Raw genomic sequence first — 12,543 nt, 5'->3', positions numbered from 1 at the left:
AAAATGCTTTTAAAAATAAAGTAGTATGCACTTATATTAATAAAAATAAAAAGAGTATAATATTCTAGTCATACCAGAAATTGTCATGGATCCATTATACTAACATGAGCCATATATTTACTTAACAAATATTTTCTAAATTACATAGTCATCTTTGACCGTAAGCTAAACGACACCTTGATTTATATTGTTGATTGGTTTGAGAAATCGGGTGTGTGTTTATATATTGAATTCAATTGGCCGCCTTTCCTGGTTTGTGTGTGGGCCTAGGCAGGGCCTCGTAGTGTCGTACACAGGAACGTCCATATTTTAAGGAGACAAGAATTGAGCATTTTTTTTGCCGTGAAAATGGTGTTGATTAAGCTCAACAAGATCCTCCCCCGTCCCACCTCTTTTTCTTCTTCCCTTCCCACATTAACAACTCTTGAATCCTCTCCATAACTATGCCCGAATTTTGCAAATGAAATGAAAATCTCTTTGCATATAAGAAATCCATCCATCCAGGTGTGAACATTGCAAACACAGAGATACAATACCTTGCACATTTTGGGAGGGCAGAGATTGCATCCGTGAGAAGATTTATGGAAATCGTGGATAGGAAAAATCCTCACCCTTCCTTCTTCGTCGACCGAACCTGGATTCATGTTCATTTTGGATAAGCATTCTCTCATTCCATGTTAGAATAGAAGAATGCAAGAACCAATCAGATAATAGCATTCAGATACCTAAGCAAGGCTCCACCAAGTTATCAATCCAACTAGGATTTGAAGAATATCAAAAGGAAGAAAAGGCTATTTAGCCAATCAAAAATTCGGTTATTCAAGGTCCTATGTAAGGCTGATACTTGGCTATTGGTTGTTAGTATAATCATTCTTTATTCTTTATTATTTTGTGTGGCAAAAACCCTAAGGGTTTCTCTGTAAAAACTCTCCATTAAATACTCATTTGTATCCATGTAAAACATATAGAAAATACAAAGTCTCTTTGGCTGCCTCATCTCTGTCTTCTTTATTACATTCAAACTTGGTATCAGAGCCTCTTTAATGGCCAACTCCGCTCACTCAGGGATGAACACCACAGGGACTGAGGCTACAAAGTTTAGCACGTCGCCCTTGAATCAGCTTCTCAACCAAATCACAAGTACTAAACTCGAATGGGGGAACCTTATGCTTTGGAAGACACTGACATTGCTAATTCTCCGAGGGTACCAACTAGAAGGCCACCTATTAGGTACAAAAGTCTGCTCTCCCATGTTTGTTTCCTTCCCGATAGAAGGTGTATCAGTTCATGAGGTAGCTACCACTGTCTCTGACCCTTCGGAAAGTTCGTCTAGCTCCACAGGTGAGCAAATGCTGAGTCCCCTTTATGAGGCATGGATTACAACGGATCAGTTATTATTAGGGTGGCTCTACAACTCAATGGCACCAGAGGTCGCTGTCCAAATTATGGGATTTGAAAATGCTAAGGCGCTGTGGGATGCCATTCATGCTTTGTTTGGTGTCCACTCACGAGCTGAGGACTATCTCCGACAAGTATGGTCACTCTGGTGATGTCTGTTACCAACGGTTCAATTGGGAATATGTGCCTAATGCTAGTCAAGGTAGAGGAGCTAGACATCAGCAACCATCCAACAACACTCCTTCAGCCTTCATGACTTCATACCCAACTAATCCATTCATTGCTACACCTGAAAACCCCAATGATGTCAACTGGTATGCAGATAGTGGTGCTACTAACCATGTCACAACTGATCCAACACACATTGTCAATCCATCTGAATACTTAGGTACTAATCTAGTTATCGTTGGTAATGGTGAACAGTTATACATCTCTGCTGTAGATATTCAAGTCTAAAATCAGGACAATATGTACGTAGTTTAGAGGATGTCTTTTATGTACCATCAATTGCAAAGAACTTAGTAAGCATCTCTAAACTAACTTAAGACAATGATATCTTCGTGGAATTTCATGGAACTTGCTGTTTGATAAAGGACAAGCGTACAGGCAATACTCTAGTGAAAGGCACACTTAAGGATGGCCTTTATCAGCTTGAGGAGACGACAGTTCAACCATATGACATTTTGAAGCTTAGAAGGTCAAAAGATCCCAGATCATTGGACAAAAATAATGGCTCCAAAGTCCTCTACCTGTGGCATAAGAAATTAGGCCATCCCTCGCCCAGAATTTTGAAAACCATAATAAATCAGTGTAAACAGTTGATCAAAGTTAATGAAAAACAGTTATATATCATGTCAGTTGGGTAAATCACATTCTCTCCCTTTTCCTCAATCTGATTCTAGATCTAAAAACAGCTTTGAACTAATCTATTCTGATGTATGAGACCAGCTCCAATACAATCTACAGCAGGCTTTCGCTATTATGTTTCATTTTTAGATGATTATAGTCGATTTCTGTGACAGATCCACTTAAACAAAATTCAGATGCCCTGGCAGCCTTCAACCATTTCATTCAAGTAGTCAGAAATTAGTTTGATACTACAATCAAGGTATTTCAATCGGATAATGGCACTGAGTTTACAAAGATCCATCAGTTGTGCTCTTCTCTTGGCATTATAAGTAGATACTCCTGTCCCTACACCTTAGCACAGAATGGAAGAGTGGAGAGAAAACATAGACACTTAGTTGAAATGGGACTCACTCTCCTAGCCCAAGCTTCCATGCCATATCAGTATTGGTGGGATGCGTTTTTCAATGCCAACATCCTAATCAATGGCTTACCCACCCCTATGTTACAAGGACAGTCTCCAACACAATTGTTGTTTAACCGAGTACTTGACATCACAAAGTTGAGAACGTTTGGTTGTGCATGTTTTCCCTGCATCAGACCATATTAGCAGCATAAATTTCAGTATCACTCTGAGAAGTGTGTATATCTAGGCCTAAGCATACTTTATAAAGGCCATCGGTGCCTAGCTAAGTCAGGTAATGTGTACATATCTCGAAATGTTATGTTTAATGAAACTGAATTTCCCTTCTCTACTGGTTTTTAGGTGATCAGTGGTCCTTCAAAAGCCAGCTCTCCATTACTGCCCGTCCAAAGTCCTCCTCAACTTGTCCAAGCCTTATCCGATTTGTTGCAAACTACATCCAACATCACTTCTACCACAACTCTGTCCCTTAACTCTACTAGTCAGCCCATTCCAACAGAACCATCAACTAATCCCTCAAACCAAGACATACCTTCTCTATCAACTATCCCACAACTTCACAGTCCTATTACTTCCCTTCCCAACAATGATCCACCTTACACGACCAATTCACCATCCTATACAAGCCCTGCCCCTTCTCAGACAGATCACTCCACCCCAACCCCACCCCTACAACAAACCACTACCATCACTAAGCATCAACAACCCATAGCTCCAATTCAATCAACACAGCCAATGGTCACTAGAGTAAAGGCTGGAATCTTTAAGCCCAAACTACTACTCACAACCAAAACTGACTGGACCATTACAGAATCGACGAGAGTCAAAGAAGCACTTAGTACACCTCAATGGAGAGCCGCTATGGATAATGAGTACCAAGCACTAGTTCAAAGAAATACTTGGCAACTTGTACCACCATCTGATTCATACAATATCTTAGGTAATAAGTGGATCTTCCAATTGAAAAAAAGGTCCTGATGGCTCTATTGCCAAGGGTTTTCACCAACATCAAGGGATAGACTTTTTTTAGATGTTTAGTCCAGTTGTAAAAGCATCCACAATTAGAGTAGTACTCAGCATAGCTGTCTCAAGAGAATGGGAGATTTGCCAACTTGACTTCAATAACGCCTTCTTAAATGGCAGCCTACAAGAGGAAGTATACATAAAACAGCCTACTGGATATGTTAGTACTGACCATCCGGACTATGTGTGCAGGTTAAATAAAGCGATTTATGGCTTGAAACAAGCTCCTCCGACATGGAGCAACACACTTGGAAATGCCTTAGTCAATTGGGGGTTCAAAGCTTCAAAGGCAGATAACTTCTTGTACACCTTTCACACTTGGGAAGCTGTCATTTTTCTGCTGATATATGTAGATGGTCTGATAATAACAGGTAATAATACTTAAGTTATATCTCAACTCATCCAACTCTTTGACAGCAAATTTACACTGAAGGATCTTGGTCGTTTAACATACTTTTTGGGCATCCAAGTGCACTATCTCAAGTCTGGAAGACTTACTCCACAAACTTGGTCTCATTGATCTAAAGTCGGTATCTTCCCCCTGCACAGTAGGTAAACACCTATCTCTAACCGATGGACAGCTGCTGACTGATCCCTATCTGTTTAGAAGCACCATTGGCGCGCTCCAATACTTGACAAACACTAGACCGGACATAATCTACATTGTTAACCACTTGAGTCAATTCTTGAAAGCACCTACTGATGTACATTGGCAGGCAACCAAACATGTACTCCGGTATGTCAGTGCCACCAGACATTATGGACTTCTTTTCCAACCAAGCACTGACCTAAAACTCACAGCTTATTCGGATGCTGATTGGGCCTTCAATGTTGATGACAGAAAGTCTATTGCAACTTATTGTGTGTATGTTGGCAACAACCTAATCTCTTGGTCTTCTAAAAAGCAAACAGCAGTTGCTAGATCTAACATAGAGTCCGAATATTGAGCACTTGCTCACACCACAGAAGAAATCATTTGGCTTAAACAACTGCTAAGTGAACTACAAATCCAACCGACCTATAAACCGATACTATGGTGTGACAACATCAGTGCTGGAGCCTTAGCCTCAAACTCGGTGTTTCATGCTCGAGTGAAGCACATTGAGCTTGATGTCCATTTTGTACGAGATCAAGTTGTCAGTGGCCATCTTGAAGTCAGGTACATCCCTTCATCTGATCAGATTGCTGGCTACTTAACGAAACCATTGACACAGTCTCACTTTCAACTACTTCGAAGCAAACTCTGTGTTGTAGAACTTATCACGAGTTTGAGGGGATGTTAGAATGGAAGAATGCAAGGACCAATCAGATAATAGCATTTAGACACCTAAGCAAGGCTCCACCAAGTCATCAATCCAACTAGGATTTGAAGAATATCAAAAGGAAGAAAAGGCTATTTAGCCAATCCAAAATTAGGTTATTCAAGGTCCTATGTAAGCCTGACACTTGGCTATTGGTTGTTAGTATAATCATTCTTTATTCTTTATTATTTTGTGTGGCAAAAACCCTAAGGGTTTCTCTGTAAAAACTATTCATTAAATACTCCTCTGTATCAGTGTAAAACATATAGAAAATACAAAGTCTCTTTGGCTGCCCCATCTTTGTCTTTTTTATTACATTCAAACATTCTGAGATGATCCAAATCGTCTCGATGGAAAACATATTCACGTCACTCACAATCCTTAAATCACATCTAAAGAACATAGAGAGAACACAAAATCTCAGCCGCTGTAATTCAATGAGAGACCGAAACATGAAAAGAAAAAATAAATAAATAGACACAGAGAGAGAGAGATTTTGCGATTCTTTACCCTAGGGCGTGACCGGCTCTAATGGAAGGAATAACATCAGGATGAATCGGAACGCGTTTGAGGACTTCGGCGATGTCGTCAATGGTTTTTCCTTGTGAATGGAGCTCCATCATCAACAATCCTGAAAATCACAGTATAAATCTCTATTTCGATAGCAAAAACACTATAATGATAACGAATAGAAGAAATAGTACCATCAGAGAGTTCCATGGCATTGTAGGGACGAGTTCTTTAAACAGATCGGTGGCGTCGAGTTTGTCCACCACCCAATTATCGCTATCGGAATTGATGAACGTCTTGTCGAAATCGAAACCCACGATGATTCCGGCCATTTTGATCTGCACATTATGAAAGCTCTCAGAAAGCGAGAGGGTTTGGTAATGAAGAAGAGAATATTTTTTTTGCTATACTAAGAAGTTAGCCCAGACACAAATACGGATACGGCGATACGAATACGATACAATATGACGGTAAGTTAATTTTTTAAAAACTAAGATCCAGTACGATAAGTTAATTTTCAACACGTTATAAATATATATATATAGGAAAAAAAGTAGAAGAAGATTAAAGAATGAAGTTGAGGATGAAGGGGGTGTGAATCATGATTTAAATAGTGAGAAAGAAAGGAAGAATGAAGATCTAATTATGTTTCGGTTTTTTTTTTCATGTTTTTTTCATTTTAAAATTATTTTGTTTTGGATTGTTCAATTTAAATGGACTTTTATGTTTGGAAGTGATTTTAAAATGGTCGAAATCACTTTTATCATTTTCAGAATTACCGTGAAACATGTTTAATCCTTCAAAACCAATTTTGATGATATAAAAATTACATTTAAAAGTATAAATTTGAAAACCAAATTAATTTTGAGTAATTAAAAGTGTGTTTTCAAGTGATTTTAAAAATTAAAAAAATGATTTTTGATGATTTTAAAATCACTCCTAAACATGCATTAAAATAAAATGGGTTGTGGATTGGGTTTTTTAAGTAGTTGGGTTTAAATTTGAAAAAAAAAATTGACCCATGTATCCCTTTCACGTATCTGGAAGTAGATATGCGTATCTGAAAAATAAAAATAAAAATAAAACTAGATAATTCAAATCACGTATCAGACACGTATCTACCATATATTTGGACATATCCGTATCGTATCCATATCTGATACTGGTTCTCTGCACAATTAGATGTATTTGTGCTTCCTAGGTGCTATATGTCACAATCGCACTTTCAAAAGCTTCCCTTAGCGATTGTGCGACACTTGTTTCCACTCACTAACAAGTCAGTCAATTTGAATATGCAACGCCAATGGCACACTGGGTGACTCTCGCAACCTCCACCCCCTTTTAGAGAAAATGGTTTTAGAAAACGGGTTTGGAGAAAAGGTTTTCGCAAACAGTTTGAATGTAAGAATAGAGAAGAGAAAAATGTAGTAGGTTAGAAAGCAATAAGCAACGACTTTATAACATATTACCTTCGGGTATGAGGAAGTGATGGTTAGTCTTATCCCCATATAGTGCATTATGAACGAAAACACATCCGCCACCCTTGCATATGGAAATGAGCGAGCGGTCACTCACAAAGAAAAGTACATATAAAGCTAACTACCTAGCAAAAGAAAATGTATAGAATGAAAACATAGTAAAAGAGGTGGAGGCAGACATGTGGCAATGGGCAACACGCCTTGGACAAGCATGACCATGACACTATACAACCAAATGAGAGTGTTTTATTTATAGTTAGAAACTCTAAAGCCTTTTGGAAAATTGGAGTTCATAAAAAGATATTTAAATTTATTTTACATTCAAATACGATTTTGTCCTCCTTTTGAATTTTGTTCCATTTTTCTTTCTCTACTTTCAATAAATCTTAATTTTCGTAGGTTTGTTGTTGATTTTTCAAAAAAAAAAAAAAAACGTTTTGTCTCAATTAGCAATTTCTTTATTGATTATGTCATTTTTACCTGAAAATTATTACTATTATTTAACTAATTTTGATACTAGACCAAAATTGAATAATTAAAAATATAGGAAACTAAAGTTGAAAGTTGGACTATTTTTTAATTTTTTAAAAATAATTATTGATTGTTTGTAATTAATTAAATTAATTGATACGGGTGTAAGTGTTTTGTGATGTTTGTACCCAAGAAAATATATATTTGAAAAGAATCAGTTAAGTAATAATCTATTAATTTGTACCAAAAGAAAATGATCAATCCACTTAATAGTATGAAATTTTTAGTAATCATAATTGGATACTCAATTAAAATATATATTCATCTGGTCACTTATAACTAATTATAAACTATCTTTTTAGTACATCCATTAAAATATATTTATTAATTGAAATATTAAATTTATTAATCAAGGTATCACAAGTATATTAAAAAAAAAAAATATTACTCTAGACAAAAAAAAAAAAACATTAAAGAAATGTGAGAACTTATAAACAAATATAATAAAATGTCACTATGTATACGATAGACCGCAATAGACATCTATCATTGACACTGATTGATATCTATCGCGGTTTATCACTGTTGTGATATTTTGATATACTTGAAAATATTTTCAACAGTTTTACTATTTAAAATAATTAGTGATTTTTAACAATATTATTCTCTATTCATAGATATCTATTATTCGTGGGCATCTGGTAGTAGATATTTAAATTAAATGACACCTAAATGAAATAAATATTAATGATTATTTAGGGAAAAAAACGAACGAACAAACTTTGGGAATATGGATCCTTTGTTACATTTGTGATTGCAAAAGTCATTCTTATGCACTCCATTGCTAGTTTATTATGTTCATAGTTTAGCTTGTCAAATAATATATCTTCGATCTGAGTGAATTGTTTTTTCCATATATTGTTAAATTTAAAAGAATATAGGTAGAAAAATAGCACTTATAATTTTCTTTCTAAACTTTAATATAAAATATCAAGGCATAATGTTTTGTTCCTTTTTCTTCTATCCTCTATTAAATCATCAAGCTAAATTGTTTCAACTACGAACATATTTATTTGTGGAAAAAGGAGGCATGAGTTTTCTACTATTATTTTTTGTTTTATTTTTATTTTTTAAAAATTTGATGTGTATTAAAAGCGTGTTTGGAATGCATTTTCAAATTTTTAATTTTTTTAAAGTTATTTCGGAAAAAATTGGAGTGTTTGGCTACTACTTAAAATAACTTTTGAAGTGTATTTTCAATAATTGTTGTAAAAAATATTTAAATAATAATGAGTTTTTTGAAAAATATTTTTTTCTTAAGTCAATCCAAATGGACCCTAAACTATCAAGCCACATTGTTTCAAATATTTTTATCTATTTGCGAGGATTTTTTACTTTTGAAGATATATCAAACTTTCTCATGAAATTATTCTGGAAATCTCTGAATTCTGGAATTTTGAAAATTCTAGAAATTCTGGAAATTTTGAATTCTCAAAACCCTAAACCCTCTAAATTCTAGAAATTCTCCGGCAAAGCTTTAAGCTCTCCGATCTACCTTCCTTTCACATCCACTCCATTCGCATTCCAAATGGCCCACCAAAATATCCTTTCCTCCGCTCGTTCTTCCACTCCCACCTATTCCTATGAGGTGGTATCCCCGTCTGTCTCTATCCAACCCATTTTCTTCCCAAGCATCGTGGAGTCAGTCTACGCACCACTATGGCTTCACCTTCCCCATTCAATTCCACACTCATCCCATCAGCATTTTCCCTATTGCAGTCCTCATCGCCACAAGATCGCCTACAGCCAACTACTTCCACCGCAAGTGAAGCTAGGTGACGAGACTAACGAGAAGTTTATAGGGACATTCTCAAAAACCTAAAACCACTCGAGTCCTTGGATGGAGTAGTAAATCAGCCAAGCAGTCAGAAGGGTGGTGCTGAAGTATCTCAGCATGGGTCTAGCCATGGGATGGAAAAGGGGAAACAAGGTGGTATTAAATTGATTGACGTTGAAGAAGAGCTCCTCTCAAAGAAAAATGTGAATAGGGAAAGAAGAAGAAGCGATGATGCAAGTATCCTCGCCTTCTTTATAGAGGCAATGGCAAAAGAGTTCCAAAGAAAGTCCAGGAGGGTTAAGGAAGACCTAGGGGAAATAAGGAAGGAAGTAGAATCCCTAATCGCAGCAACTGAGCTCCATCATGAGATACGCGATGAAAAGCTTGAACGCACGGGAAGTCCATTGCATTCACAACTTGAGAAATCTCTAGATAGTATAGAGCACCTTGTGTTGGAATTTGAAAAGGAAAAGTGTGACGAGAGCGATGAACAAAAGAGAACCATATAGGAAAAGGCTCAACACATCAAGTGCAACTTACAAAAGATTAGGAAAGAAAAATAGCTGCTTAGGGAAGAAGATGAGAAGAAAAAGAAAGAAGATGAGAAGTTTGGGGTGGAAGAGAAGAAGAAGGGCACGATCAGTAGCATTTTAAAGAAGAAAAAAGTGCCAAAACAAGCGGCGACAAGAAAGGAAGACAAGGGCAAGGCGCCTGCGGCGGAAGAAGAAAAATCTCCTAAGAAGAGGCCCCCTATTCTGATCAAGATGGGATTCTTCCTTGAAAGTACGCCTCAGCCGCCTTTCATCACAAACACGATTGGCACATTGGGGTGGAGAGATTTCTGCAAAAAGGCAAGAATGGTTAAACCATCTGTGATGACCGCACTCTATGAAAGAAAAGCCTCATACTAGACGATACCGAGCAGATGTTGAGGAAGCAACCATAGGATTCGACGTCAAGAAAATCAATCACTTGTACAATTTGGAAGATATTCTTGACGCTAAAGGAAATATAATAATCAAAAACCCAACATCTGAGGAACAAAAAGAAGCGTTGAAGGTGGTAACACTACCTGGGACAAAATGGAATGTCTCAACCAAAGGGGTCAAGACGTTGTCGCCACACAATCTAACGCCAGAAGCCAATGTGTGGCTATACTTTGTCAAAAGAAAACTGCTCCTTACAACGCATGATCATTCGGTCTCAAGAGAGAGAGTAATGGCCATTTTCTGCATCATGCGGCTGATCCTTAGAAATGTTGGTCGCATGATCGCAAGCCAAATTTGATCATTCCTCCAAGGCCAAAAGGGCAGCTATTCTTCCCATCGCTCATCGAGCTCTGTGTAGCGCAAGGATGGTTTGAGAAAGAGGAAGATGTGGCAGTAAGAAGTACGTTCACAAGCAATTCCCTTTGCTACCTAATAAGGTTGCCAACTTAAGCCAAAAACCAACCAAAGCAACAAACAAAGTGGCAACCCTAGAGCCAAATGACCCCATAAACCTCACAACGAAAGAAGAGGAAAGTAACCATTACGTTAGAGGTTGAAGAATGGGTGATACCTTCACCCAAGTAGAAAAGTCTCCACCACCCCAGCCGGATCCTAAATCCCTTGGGCTAAGAGTTGATCTTAACGTGTACCTACCAACGCTTGAAAAGCCAACGTCGTCTGCTCTTGAAGACGAACCCCTTCTGATCCTTTCTTTTGCATCTAAACTACCAACTCCGCCACTCTCCCCTAAATCTAAAACAACTCTTGCACGCATTACAGCCGATGACCCAAGCCTGCCATCGCCTAGGATTGAAATAGGCAGTGGCTCTGACGTTGGTGTGGCTAGTCAGCATCAGCCTGGTGAAGAAAATCAGCACACTCAAGCCAACGCACCTGAAGGAATTAACCCCTAGGATGGATGGTACATATTCCTTCATGATAACCTCCGAGAACCAATTTTGGAAGGTCTTGATGACCTGTCGCGGTAACAACAATCACTTAAAGTGTAGATGTATGATTTGAAGTGACAACAAGATGAACTTGTTAGAAAACATAACGAGTTGAAGGAATTTGTTCAAGACCAACAGAATGTGACGCTTGACTTCATCAGGCAATTGACGCAGAGGCAGGACGACCAATCTCACTACATAATCGAATTCTTCCAAATTTTTGTTGCTCGCCTCGTGATGGTGCCACCCATTCCCCCACATCTCCAAAATCCTTTGCAGTTCCCCAACGAAAATCCACCCAAGAAAGCAACAACAACGATACGGGAGAAAACTAAATTTGGGGGTGGTGTCGTTCCTTGTTTTCTCTTTCACTTATACTGTTTCAGTTAGATTCCGTCTTTCTTCTTTTGTATCATCGCTTCAATGATTTAATATAAATTCGATGAGATTTTTTCTATCTTCCCTTGTCTATTCTTTTGTTTGTATCACACTTATACTTTTGACCGCTTAATTATTTGTTGCTTTATTGCTTGCCAATTATGACCTCAATGATGAAACTATGTTCTAACACTAACCACCGAGACTGACATCAATATTAAGTTTTAGGATGTTTTTCCTTTGAAAATATTTCGAGGATTTAGCAAGCTGCAAGCTTTACTTCAAACCTCTTTTATAATAACCTTCTAATTCCATCGCATAATTCACTTTCTCAACAATGAGTACCTTGTTGCCCTCTAAATTTGGGAGTGTGAGGGAGGGTTTGAACGTAAAAGCTTTCAAAATATTTTAATCTCCTTGCATACATATTTATTCCCAAAAAGAAAAAGAAAAGAAAAAGCTTAAAAAGAAATTGTTGAGATTGGAACTTGCTCGTAGTTGGATGTCCGCATGACACCTGTGGGGGCGAGCCAAAACGACGACAAGAATCGTGATCAATGCAAAGAATAATTGATCACAACTCTACTGCCTTAACAAGTCATAAGGCATGAGTTAAGATTGAAAAGAGTGTCTCGCTCATAGTTGGATGTCCGCATGACACCCGTGGGGCAAGCCAAAATGAAGGCTAGATACTTGGATCAACGCAAGATCACAACAAAAATAACAAAGAGAAATTTTACTTTGTATTATTCAAAATCCCATTTCTGAAAAAAAAAAAAATGAAATATAAGAATGTCTTGGAAATGAGTAAAGGATTTTTTAAATTAAGATTGCGGCTTCTCAAGGTTAGAAATAATTTCCGTAGGAAAAGGAATAAAACTCGAGAAGATTTTAGTTTAGCAAACTGAGTTAAGCAATTAAGTATATGCTTGAGGACA

General features: G+C 37.4%; 1 pseudogene; it reads right to left on the bottom strand.

The window, feature by feature from the left end:
- Positions 1-266: 266 nt before the first annotated feature.
- On the bottom strand, positions 267-5,834 carry LOC120084504 (inorganic pyrophosphatase 2-like; annotated as a pseudogene).
- Positions 5,835-12,543: the final 6,709 nt, after the last annotated feature.

This window comes from Benincasa hispida, chromosome 9 (assembly GCF_027475165.1).
Source record: "Benincasa hispida cultivar pf3 chromosome 9, pf3_genome.v1.1, whole genome shotgun sequence".
Classification (NCBI taxonomy): domain Eukaryota; kingdom Viridiplantae; phylum Streptophyta; class Magnoliopsida; order Cucurbitales; family Cucurbitaceae; genus Benincasa; species Benincasa hispida.
Note: the sequence above shows the minus strand (reverse complement) of the source record. Positions and strands in the feature narration are given on the sequence as shown.